The following is a 12,921-nucleotide window of genomic DNA, read 5'->3' on the forward strand; positions in this document are numbered from 1 at the left end:
TGCAACTATATTGAAGGACTCACACTTCAAACTCGAAAAGTACTAAAGAATATGGATTTCAGGCACTCTTTGGAAAGCCAGTGTCTGTGCACTGTTGGTGGGAAGAAACGGCCTACTCTTCAGGAGAGAGGCGGAAAAGAGGGTGTTGTTACAAGATTAATATGAGGGCAGCTTACAAGATGTACTGGAAGGGAGAAAACAGAGATTCGAATAACAACTAGGAAGCCCTGATCCTGAGAAAGTTAAGTTATAATTTCTTGTGAAAGGAAACACGTACTTTTTCAATTTCTGAAAAGCTGTATGTTAGAAATAAATTTGAAATCCAAATTATTGCCTTATAATATTGAATATATTTGCTATTCCGTTTCAAGAAAGCTCTGCTGAAAGCTGTGTGATTTTCAGGTTAGTGTAATGAGGAAGAAAAAACCCTTGAAAACCTCTCACTTTGTCAGGACTGGACTGAGGGCAGATGACTCACAGTATGGATTCAAGTTAACCTTTTTTTCTTATTCAACCCATCTGGGAAGTTGAATACAAGTGCTTCACTATGGAACAGATGGTGCTCCAAAGCTAAATTTTCCCAGATTAAAAAAGAAGAAAAATGTGTTATAAGCACTCAGGGAACCAAACATGGAAAAAGACCAGGGATTAAAAGCAAAAGAGCTATAAACTGGATCAAGCCTTTTCCTCTGTAAAAAACATAATGTAATACTTAAAAAATCAGTCCTGTGAGATGATTTGGGGACGAAGTTAATAAAATATTTCCTAAGCACCATATGTGTAAAGGTGGTCGTGATTAATGGTATGTCTGAAAAGTAAAATGCTGTTTGTTGGCACAAATTGTGTGTTCATCTATCCATCTGTCTTAGAAAACGAATATGATTGCTTTTGAGTACTTCTGGGTTAACTATTTGACATCTGTAAAGTTAAACACTAATAAAAACATTTCTTGAGAAATTGTATAGAATCCATCTGATTACAGCTCTGATGAAATTTAACACTACTTGACGAATGAAAAAAAATTTGAACATGTTATAGAATGTTTTCTACTTTCAAATATATATATATATTTTGCTTATATACATATATGTATATATATATTGCTTCAAAGAAAGGCAAGCCACTGACCCTTGCTAACCTTAGGTGATTATCATCTTTTTGCATAAAAGTGTATTCAAACGTACTTATATGCCAATATTTATATGTCATATTTTATGGAAGCAGAAATGTCCTGTTGTAGCCAAGCTACAGTGATACTGATGAGTAAAGTAGAACATAATAGAAAGTATCTATACCTTCTTATTTCCTGACTGTCTGGGATAAACTTGGGGGTCAGTAGCTCACTAATTAAAAGACATAGTTCATAGATGAGGCTGAGGATGAAACCTGAGAAATCATATTGTAGACTTCCAGATGCCACAGCATAAAAACCCAGATTGGACTCCAAGTCTGGGACTGTCTCCAAAAGAAGGTTCCATTGTGGTTGAGGCAAATGGTGCCTTCCTAACCAAATACAATCTTTCTTTGATTAATTCTCAAAATCCTGTTTATAAAGCAAAAGAAAAACATGTACATATTTTTTCTTCAAAGAATCACTTTTTTATTGAATTTGGGTCATACTCCTATTGAGAAATACAGATGAGGCATGGCTAAATGGCTAAGAAGCAGTGAAAATTGAAAGGCAAACTCTCTGGTTTAAGAAAAGAGAGTTCCATGGTCTCCTACTCTAATTTCCTAATGGGAAAAGATAAAAGCATTGACTATCATTATGGCTTTTAATGTCCACAATCATGAATGTCCAGATAAAGATAAATTCTCCAGTTTAACATAGTCCTTGTTCAAGGCAGCAAATGTGTTCTTGGGAATGTTTGCATAAATAAATGTAATATAGGCCCATTCAACTACTTGAGACTTCCAAACCAATCTGTAGATCTCTCTGTTATTCTTTTTTGATGATAGATATTCAATTATATTTATATAATATGTATTATAAAATATACATTTAAAATAATTTGCATATTAGTCATTATATATATTCATGTATACATTCAAACTGTATTTGCATAATTCTCTCTTAGTAGGAAAAATATTTTTCCGAAGGAGATGTACAAATGGCCAACAGACACTGAAAAGATGCTCAATATCACTAGTTATCAGAAAAATGCAAATCAAAACAACAGTGAGATATCACCTCACACCTGTCAGATTGGCTAGAATCAAAAAGAACAAAAAAGCAAACAAGTGTTGGTGAGGATGTGGAGAAAAGGAGACCCTTGTACTTTTGATGGGGATGTAAATTGGTGCAGCTGCTATGGAAAACAACATGAAGTATCCTCAAAAAATTAAAACTAGAAGTACTATATGATTCAGCAATTCCACTTCTGGGTATTTGTTAGAAGAAAATAAAAAGATCAATTTAGAAAGATATATGTACCCAAATGTTCACTGCAGCATTATCTAAAACAGTCGAGATATGGAAGCAATCTATGTGTCTATTGATGGATGAATGAGTAAAGAATGGGTACACACATGCACACACCTGCACTCCTACACCCACACACACACACCCACACACTCACACACCCACACCCTCCCACACCCCCACACACACCCCTACACCCACACACACACACTCCCACACACACAGACACCCCTACACCCACAGACACACGCCCACACCCCCCACACACACCCCTACACCCACAGACACACCCCCCCACACACCCCCCCCACACACACCCCTACACCCCCACACCCCCACCCCCACGCCCCCCAAACACACACACACACAAACTCATATATATGCAATGAAATATTACTCAGCCATAAAAAAGAATGAAATCTTTCTATTTGAAACAACATGAGTGGACCTACAGGATATTATTGTAAGTGAAATAAGATAGAGAAGACAAATACTGTATAATTTCACTCATATGTGGAATCTAAAAAACCAAGCAAATGAATAAATAAAACAGAAACAGAAACAGACTCACAGATACAGAAAACTGTCAGTTACAAGAGTAGGGAGGGATTGAAGAATAAGTAAAAGAGAAAGAGATTAAGAGGTATAAACTTTCAGTTATAAAATAAGTAAGTCATGTGTATGTAATGTACAGCATAGAGATATAGTCAATAATATTGTAATAATTTTGTAGAGTGGTAGATGTTAACAAGACTTATGGTAGGCATAATTTTGTAATGTGTAAATATTGAATCAAATATTTGATAATGCCATAGCATTATTTATTTTCTTGTTATAGTTTTCATAAATAATATTTCTCAATACCAAATGCAGTCAAATGAACAATTAATGAATTATAAAAGATGGGAACAGTCTAATCTGAACTAGATTTGTTTAGGAGTTGACCACATTAAAAAATATATAAAAATTATAAGATCTGACGTCTCCCTCTCCAACAACAGTTTAGGTGCTCTGTAAATAATTTGTGTATTAATCACATTTTCAATCAATATCACCTAGGGTTTTAAAATCTAGTCCTTGAACTAGTCAGTGTCATTAAGGATTCTGTGGTCATAGTTTGAGGGAAGTTCTCAATACTCCATTGACCTCTTGAAGTTTCATGTTGTACATCTATTCATCATTTATTAGTGACCTTGAGATCTGCTGTACAGTAATTATTTAATTTGTTCTAGTCATGGAACTTTTCTTTGACTTGTTAAATTTCCCTATAACTACTGCTTAGAACAGGCATTGGGAAATTTTGGTGTAATCATTTGCAAGCAGAAAGGTTTTTATAGGCTGTAATGTTTTAAGTAGTGAAAGTGCTCATTAATTAATTTTGTAGGTAAACTAAAGAAGAAATAGGATATATATGATTAAAAGAGAATAATTAAAAATTCATATTGCTACCAAACTTTGAGTGCATTACTCTAAGTAATTATCCTTTGTGGAAAACTGATAGTATTCAACTGCATTTTCTATTGGTTACTTTTGGTTTGGTGGCAAATAAGTGACACTGAGTTTTCAGATCAAGAAGACTCCCTAGATCTTAATAATTCTCTAGTACAAGCATGCTAAATCATTTGGAAAGGTTTCCAAGGGCTTTGTTTAAAAAATGTTTTTAAATATAGTTTATTGTCAAGTTGGTTTTCATATAACACCCAGTGCTCATCCCAACAAGAGCCTTCATCCATGCCCATCACCCATTTACACCTCTCCCCCACCTTCCATCAACCCTCAGTTTGTTCTCAGTATTTAAGAGTCTCTTGTGGTTTGTCTCCCTCCCTCTCCTTAACTTTTTTTTTTCCCTTTCCCTTCCCCTCTGGTCCTCTGTTAAGTTTCTCCTGTTCTACATATGAGTGAAAACATATGGTATCTGTCTTTCTCTGCCTGACTTATTTCACTTAGCATAATACCCTTGAGTTCCATTCATGTTGCTACAAATGGCCAGATTTCATTCTTTCTCATTGCCGTGTAGTACTCCATTTATATATAAACCACATCTTCTTGATCCATTTGTCAGTTGATGGACACTTACACTCTTTCCATGATTTGGCTATTGTTGAAAGTGCTGCTATGAACATCGGGGCAATGAACATCAGCACTCCTGTATCTAAGGGCTTTTTATCATTTGAACAGCAAGAATTAGATCATCAATGTAGGTGACAAGCTATGACTCTTCTGCTTTTTCCTGAAACTGATCACAAGGATTCCAAATGGGAGTCTGTTACAAATGAACAGATCTTTGTAGTGGTCAGTGGTCTTAAATTTCTACACTCTTGTGTTCATTTTCACTTGCAAATATGGAAGGCTAAGATCCAACTTCCCATCTTTTTACCTCTTATCTAAAGCACTATGTTCATATACGGAAGTAGGAAATTGTGGACACTTTAGAGAACTCATTCAAATGTTCCAAAAATACCATTAACAATTCATCTGTTTCATTTTTTCTTTTATTACACACCTATTTGAATGGCTTAAATTAAAAGTTAAAAAGTGCTGACAGTACCAGATGCTGGCAAGGATGTGGAGAAACTTCATCTCTTATAAATTGCTGGTAGAAATGTAAAATGGTACAACCACCCTAGAACTTTGACAGTTTCTTATAAAATTAAACATATATTTACCATGTGACCCAATGATCATATTCATGGAGTTTTGTTCTAGAGAAATTAAAACGTATGTTCATGCAAAAACCTATACAAATTGGAAATAATAAACCCAAACTGGAAACAATTCAAATGTCCTTTAATGGGTGAAGGATAAATGCATTGTGGTAATCCATACCATGTAATACTATTGAGCAATAAAAAGGAACAAACTATTATCATTGCAGAAACATGAATCTTCAGGTAATTATGTTGAATTAGAAAAGAAATATACATACTATATGAGTTTATTTATATCATTCTTGAAGTGATAAAATCATATGAATGTAGAACAGATCAGTATTTGTGAGGTACTGGAGATGGAGAAGGTAAAACAATAAAGGGAACCCCACCAGGGAGCTCCTGTGGTGAGTTCTGTATCTTGATTGTGGTGAAGCTTATATGAATCTATATGTGTAATAAAATTTCAGAGGACTATATTCACATATGAAAACCTCTGGAATCTGAGTAGTAAAACCTATAATTGAGTTAATTGTAGTGTGTCAATGTCAATTCCTGGTATTGCAAAATGCACTGTAGCCATGCAAGATGTTACCATTAGGGAAATCTAGGTGATGTGTACAGGGTACTTCTCTATACTATTTTTGCGACCTCCTAGAATCTATAATTATTTCAAAATCAAAAGTTCAAAACAACATTTAAAATTTCATGTTTTTTTTTTTTTTAGGAGGTAAAGGGTGGGAGGAATGGGTGAAGAGGGTCAAAAGGGACAATTATTTTAAATAATTAAGTCATAGGAATGTAGTGCACAGCAGTGACTATAGTGAACAATATGGTATCACGTATGTGAAAACTGCTAAAAGAGTAGATCTTAAATTTTTTTTCTAATGTTTTATTTTTATTTTTGATACAGAGAGAGACAGAGCATGAGAGGGGAGGGTCAGAGAGAGAGGAGACACAGAACCAGAAGCAGGCTCCAGGCTTTGAGCTAGCTGTCAGCACAGAGCCCAATGCAGGGCTCGAACCCACGAACGTGAGATCTGACCTGAGCCAAAGTCAGAGGCTTAACTGACTGAGCCACCCAGGCATCCCTAAAAGAATAGATCTTAAAAGTCCCTATGTGAGGAAAATAAGCCCAACTTGTTACTATGTATGGTGACAGATGTTAACCAAATTTATTGTGACGATCATTTTGCAATATATGCAAATAATGAAGTGTTATGTTGCACCCCTGAATCAAATATGAAACAATTCAATTGAGCCTCAAGAAAAAGGTTTCATCTGTTTTTAAGAAGGCTTGGGTCATGGGTCAGTTTTGCAAATTCAGCGGTGTAAAACAAATCTGGCTGATCTGCAGTGCTGTCTCTGCCTCCAAACTCCTGGTCATTTTCCCCTTAATACAATTCCCTACAGTGAAACTCAGAGAGAAGACTTATGCTGATGTGTTTAGTTACATAAAGCTAAGGCAGGCCTCATGGAGAGCAAAAAGATAATTTTCAACTTGAAGTTTAGAAAAGAAAGATTTCCTAAACATACTCTCTAAGAACAATGGGATTTAACGTGGAAGTGAGGATTACACTGTAGTTTTGTGGACAATACCCTCTAAGCTAGGAGGGAATTACTCACTAACATTTTCCTTGGTATGAATGCATTAGAAAAAAACCAAAATAAGACAATCACATAATGTGGACAATGATCTGATTAAATGCTAATGTGATTCACAAACAGTGTCAGATATGTGAATCTGGGTGTGGCAAATGGTGGAATTATCAGTGAAATTCTGTGAAGGGCTTTAAACTTCTAAGGAATGATTGGAAATCTTAGAAATACAGTGTTGATAAAAATAAAAATGTTAGGCCATGTCTAGGATGTGGCATAAAACAACAGGCTTATTGAGTGACCTCTCGAAAGTCATATTTCCAAACGTGGCCTTGGCCATATTTCCTTTATGTAGAGTTCTGGATGATTGGTTTAGTTGTGAAAAAAATATATAAATTATTTAAAGTAATTTTTTCATGATCCAAATCATGACTAGATCTACAGCTATACATGTTTCTACTTTGCCTTGTTTTATCCACTCTCTGCTTTCCTTTAGGCACTTGTCCCTGGTAAACCGTCAATTTGTTGTCCTGAACGTCCTACATGGCTTACATATCTCCCTCAACATATCAATACTGAGTCCACGCTTGTTCTTGCAGACTTGTTTCTCTTTCTGGAGTCTCAATCTGGGTGAATGGTGTGGACGTCCCCCAGTTCCCAAGCTGGAATACTTTTTCTCTTTTACCCTGTCTCCTGGTGCCAAACACTGCCTACCCTTTCTCACAAACACTTCCAAACTCAGACTCTAGCTAGTGGGATTGCCATGCTCACCTCTGCATGTCTTGACCCTTGTGTTAAAACTTCCCTAAGATGAGATCTCAACTGTTCTCAACACAAACCAGGAATGATAACTATGTGATGTGATAAAAGTGTTAGATAACACTAGCATCGTGGTAATATTGCAATATATAAATCTATTAAACCAACACATTGTATACCTCAAACTTACATAATGTCATATGCCAATTATATCTCAATTTAAGACCAGTAACACACCACAACAAAAAACCCTCCATCAGCTCCGTATGATATTGTGTTAGTTTTCTATGGCTCCCATGACAAATTACCACAAACCGAGTGAATTGAAACAACACAAATGGTTATCTTATAGTTTTGTAGGTCACAAGTCTGACACAGGTTGCACTGGGCTTAAATCAAGGTGTTAGCCAGGTTCTGTTCCTTCTCTTTGACTCTAGGGGAGAATCAATTTCCTGCTCGCCTGGGTTGTTGGCATAATTTAGTTTCCTATGGCAATAAGACCAATGTCCTCATTTCCTCGCTGCTCTGGGCCAGGTGCGAGTTCTCAGCAACTAGAGGCTGCCCACATGCCTTGGTTTGTGGCTCCCTTCCCTCCATCTTCAAAGCCAGCAACGTGTGGCAAACCCTTCCCATGTTGCCTCTATTTGAATGGTCTTTCATCCTCACATCTCTCTCTGACCCAACTGTCAGACTTTTAGCTTTAAGGACTCTTGTGATTAGATTGATGTAACCTAGGAAAATCTGGGATAATCTCCCCATCTCAAGGTCCTTAATTTTAATCACATGTACATAATCCCTTTGCCACATAAGGTAACCTATTTCCAGGTTCAGGGATGAAAACATTTTGGAAAATCATTATACTGACTTCACAGGTGTATTTCAGTTTTAGGAAAGCTAATAAGTAAATTCACTCTTCTTTCAGAACAGAAAACAACTGAGAGAGAAAGAATGGGAGTCAGAGGGTTTTCAGGACATAGAAATGTCAGCTTTATTGAGGTTTTAAAGCTGATGGAAGGATGAGGCTTTAGATCCATGGAAAATGGCTTTTCTAAAACTTGGCCCTTGAATTGGACAGGATCCCAAGCATCCACTGGCCAGTGGCGGCAGACAGAGCATGCCCCTGTGGGTGCATCTGTGGGGAGCAGCGAGTTCCAACTGTGTGTGTGTGCTGTTCCATCCCTAAATTCATTTTCCCTGGAAGGACACACTTCTGGTGAGGAGTCTGAAAGGGGTAGTGGGATGGGACAGGACAGGACACTACAAGCTCTTCTCCATGAAAATGCGACAGGAGACTAAAAGTGTCCTCATCACAGTCTACCAATTGAATCCACACTTAAAATACTGTATCTTTCAGAGTCAAGTCCTGCCCACTCTTTTACCTCGCGTCACTGCCCCTCCTGAACCCTGCATTCCAGCACCTGGGTCTTAACTGTTCCAGAACATACCAGTTCCCTGCTTTCCTATTCGCGATCTTCTCTGCTTAAATGATCTCTCTAGTCCTTGTGGTAAACTTTCCCTCATTTTTAAAAAAAAGTTTTTAATGTTTTATTTATTTTTGATACAGAGAGAGACAGAGCATAAGAGGGGGACGGGCAGAGAGAGAAGGAGACACAGAACCAGAAGCAGGCTCCAGGCTCTGAGCTAGCTGTCAGCACAGAGCCTGATGCGGGGCTCGAACCCACGAACGTGAGATCTGACCTGAGGTGAAGTCAGAGGCTTAGCCGACTGAGCCACCCAGGCGCCCCTCCTCATTCTTTAAAAAGCAACATCACATGTCTTCTCTGAACACCGCTCTGTGGCTCCCTCCAGACTCCCTTCTCTTGCGATTATACCTTCTCATGGGTTTTCAGTATCTCACACAGTGGTTGGATTTGGGGCAAAACGGAATCTCATTAAGTGTTTCTGAATGGATTTCATGTTTTGAATAAAATTTATTTAAGAATTTTTCTGTTTGCTTTTCTGCCTTCCCTTGAGGGAAGGGATTATGTTTCATTCATCTTTTTTGCCCCAGCACTGTCTCTATTCCTGATATATAAAATGTTCTGAATAGAAGTTTCCTGAAAGAATATATAAATTAATGATTAAATTTGTTCTGTCCAAAGCAGAATATGTATTTGGAGATGTTTATCTAATTTAACCTAGGTTCTGTGGTCTATTAGTTGCTACTTTTACAGGCAACTTTTGATATATGAATCAGGAGCCCCTCTTGTGGCCAACAAAGTCCTAAGGGTCTAGTCTGAGAACATTCTCTGATTTGATTACCAAACATACTTCCCTGACTTATCCCCTTGTTACGTTTTGATTTTGTAACAGACATAACTACATACTTAATGCTTATGTTTATTATGTTATATTACCTACATAATGTTATGTGATAGATTGGTTTATTTCCTTTCTGACCAACTGAACCACAAGCCCCATAAGAACAGTGACTTTGTTTTCCTCAACAGCTCAAACAGTGGCTAGTACATAATAGGCATTAAATGAATCTTGTTTCATGAATGAAAGAATGAATAAGATACAGTGGAATGACAGAAAAAGTTAAGACTTTGAAGTCAAAGAAGACTGGGTTAAAATCATAGTTCTCTGGTTTTCCTAGCTGTTTGGCCTCAAGGAAATCATTTAACATTTAATAATATCTATCTTGCATGGTTGGTGGGATATTGGAAATAACATATGCAAAATACCTGGAACCCATTAAGGTCCAAGAAATGGTGGCTATAATTATGTCACTTACTTTCATAGCTAAAGACCTGATGTTAAAAGTATTAATGAATATCAGTGTCCTTCATGCTGACCAAGTATATCTTTATGCACGTCTTAACAGGGAATGAAGTGAAGTTCTAGGGCGCATACCCCACTGCTGTCAGAAATGTCAAATATCTTTAATGGAGTATCATAATATATACCAAACTCCTTAAGAATGCTCTGAAAGGATTTTGAATATCCTCAAGCAAGGAACATTTCAAAGCCAGGGTTCATGTTCCCTATTCAACAACTCCAGAACACCGGGACAGGGTGGCAGTTATAAGGTACCAATGGCCTCTGCAAAACCAAAATGCCTTTTTGGGCATAGACCACAGGCTGATTCATTAAAAAAAAAAAAAAAAAAAAAAAAAAGAAAGAAAGAAAGAAAGAGAGGCAGGAAGGAAGAAAAGAAAGAAAAGAAAACAAAAGAAAAGAAAAAGAAAAAGAAAAGAATGAAAGCTCAACCTTTCCATTTCCAGAATGTTTGGTTGTACCTGCATTTATTCTAGATTTTACTGTAAATTCAATTACAACTTTAAGTTAGATGATAATATAGACCTTTTTGTATTAATCATAGTTATTTGTAATCATTATTTTGCATCTGGTAGCTCATGGATGTCAGTAAAATTTTGCACCCAGTGTGTCTGTGTGAGAAGCAAACACTGCACGGTGGGGGCATCACTGTGATTGAATTTGTGCCATCTGATCAAAAAAGTTTAATTTCACTTTTTGTTGTTAAAGAAGTTGTGTCCTAGAGCAGTCTTGACTCTCTGTGGCTCTCACGGCTACAAGAATAAAAATCCGGTTGGCACATGATGTCATAGAAAGTAAATCGCTTGCAATCCTCTAAGCCTTAACTTTCTCATCTGTAGAGTGGGGTTATTGGTCTCACACAAGACAAATTGCCAACATTCAAATGAAAAACCTACATATGTGATAATCTTTAAATGTAGGCACTTTATACATTTTTAATATCATGAGATTCGAGCAGAAGTGTCTGACCGAGTTTAGTGGTCTTTTATTCCACTTCCATATTTTCCATGTGAAGCAGATAAAAAACAAAACCCTCCAAACATGTGATGTGCCATTTCTCTGTTTTCTACTCCTGTGGTTGAGTCTTGTTGTGTTCCACTTTTAAAGGACATGCTCTACCTGCTTTTCTGAATCATAATCATTTACCCTTTCAACAGATATTTACTGAACTCCGATTACAGGCCTGACACTGTACTAGGCAATAGACTGGCATTATTGAAGGAGACAAGTAAAGCTTTTATTCTCTTGGGAGAGTCCAAAACTATAAAATTGAATAATAAAGCAAAACAAAATAGGAGCTATTTGGACTAGGATTTGAGCTAGAATGAAAATAAAACAGGGTGATGTGTTACAGAGTTATTTGGGGCCTAGATAGAGTGGTATCTTAAGGACCCTACTCTTAGGGAAGACTTAGAGAAGACGTCTCTGAGAAGCCAACAAGTCCAAACCAGGATTAGGAGTCAGCTCAGTAGAGACCCCAGCAAGGGTTGTGGATTTTATTCTCTGTTTAGTGGAGAATCACTCTGGAAGGTAAGAAGACAATGCTTTGTAAGGGGGTAAAACTGGAAGCGATGACATGAACTAGGAAGCTGTTTATTGCCAAGAAAAAGCAATAAGGGTAAGTAGAAAGACAGCCACGGCGTCCTCATCTGCCATGGCTCCATTTCCCAAAGGCAGTCAAACCGTGGCCAATCCCCGGTCCCCCGCCCCCCAGCACTGAGAGAGAAGGCTCGTTGCTGAAGGCTCTGTGGAGAGTCAGGAGACACCTGTCCCAGATGGTGACAGTGGAAGGCAAGATCACAGCAGACACCTGGGGCATTCTCCTGGAGAATCAAATTTACTCAAAATTTGAGGGAAAACCAGTATTTTCACAGAAGCACAAATACAGATAAGTTATGGAGCAGAGCGTAACATTTGCATAGATTTTAAAGATGAAATAAACTGAGAAAAAGTTACAATACAAATACACATGCTTATGTGCGTAACACTTTAGGAAGACAGCTTCTACATGAATCAAAGCAAAGATTTTATAATTTTGAAATGTAGAAAATGAGAATTATTGATCCCCAGTTTAGTTTTATTGTTTTAAAAGAAAAATTAGAGGAGGCACGAAACACTTTGTAAACTAGAAACCAAGGCCTTGTATGGCAAACTCCATGGATACTGACACATACTCAAGATTTGGGTATGAAACTGATTGCTTTTTCAGTGCAGTTTTCATACACATAATTACCCTGTTTAATTAGTTTATCTTCTATTTACTTTTCTTATCTCTATAATCATAATTCTGAGATCAGTTGTATTCTGTTTCTATAGTTTGGTAAACAACCTACTAATTAATTAACCAACCCATTAGTTTTAGAGGAATAAAAGCAATACAGGCATTTATTTGGCATCATATTCAAATGCAGTTGATCACTTTTAATTGTTTGATTTTATTTAACTTGATGATCTGCAACTGAAATATTAAAATGCTTGGGGGCCTGGGTTTTGATCCAGTCAAATCTCAGCAAATGTCACCGTCAGTCTCTGAGTCTGATTGTGTTGTCCAACGCTTCCCAGGGGCATTTAAGGTAATCTGTTATTCAGATACATCTGCAGTGCCAAGTTTCTATTTACACAGGAGAGGAAGTGATATTGTATTTGTCCCCCTTAGAAGAAAAGCCTGAGGGACAGATTATGGTCAGAGTAGCAATGTTTAAGTTATTGAGG

The sequence above is a fragment of the Suricata suricatta genome, chromosome 4 (genome assembly GCF_006229205.1).
Source record: "Suricata suricatta isolate VVHF042 chromosome 4, meerkat_22Aug2017_6uvM2_HiC, whole genome shotgun sequence".
In the NCBI taxonomy this organism is placed as follows: domain Eukaryota; kingdom Metazoa; phylum Chordata; class Mammalia; order Carnivora; family Herpestidae; genus Suricata; species Suricata suricatta.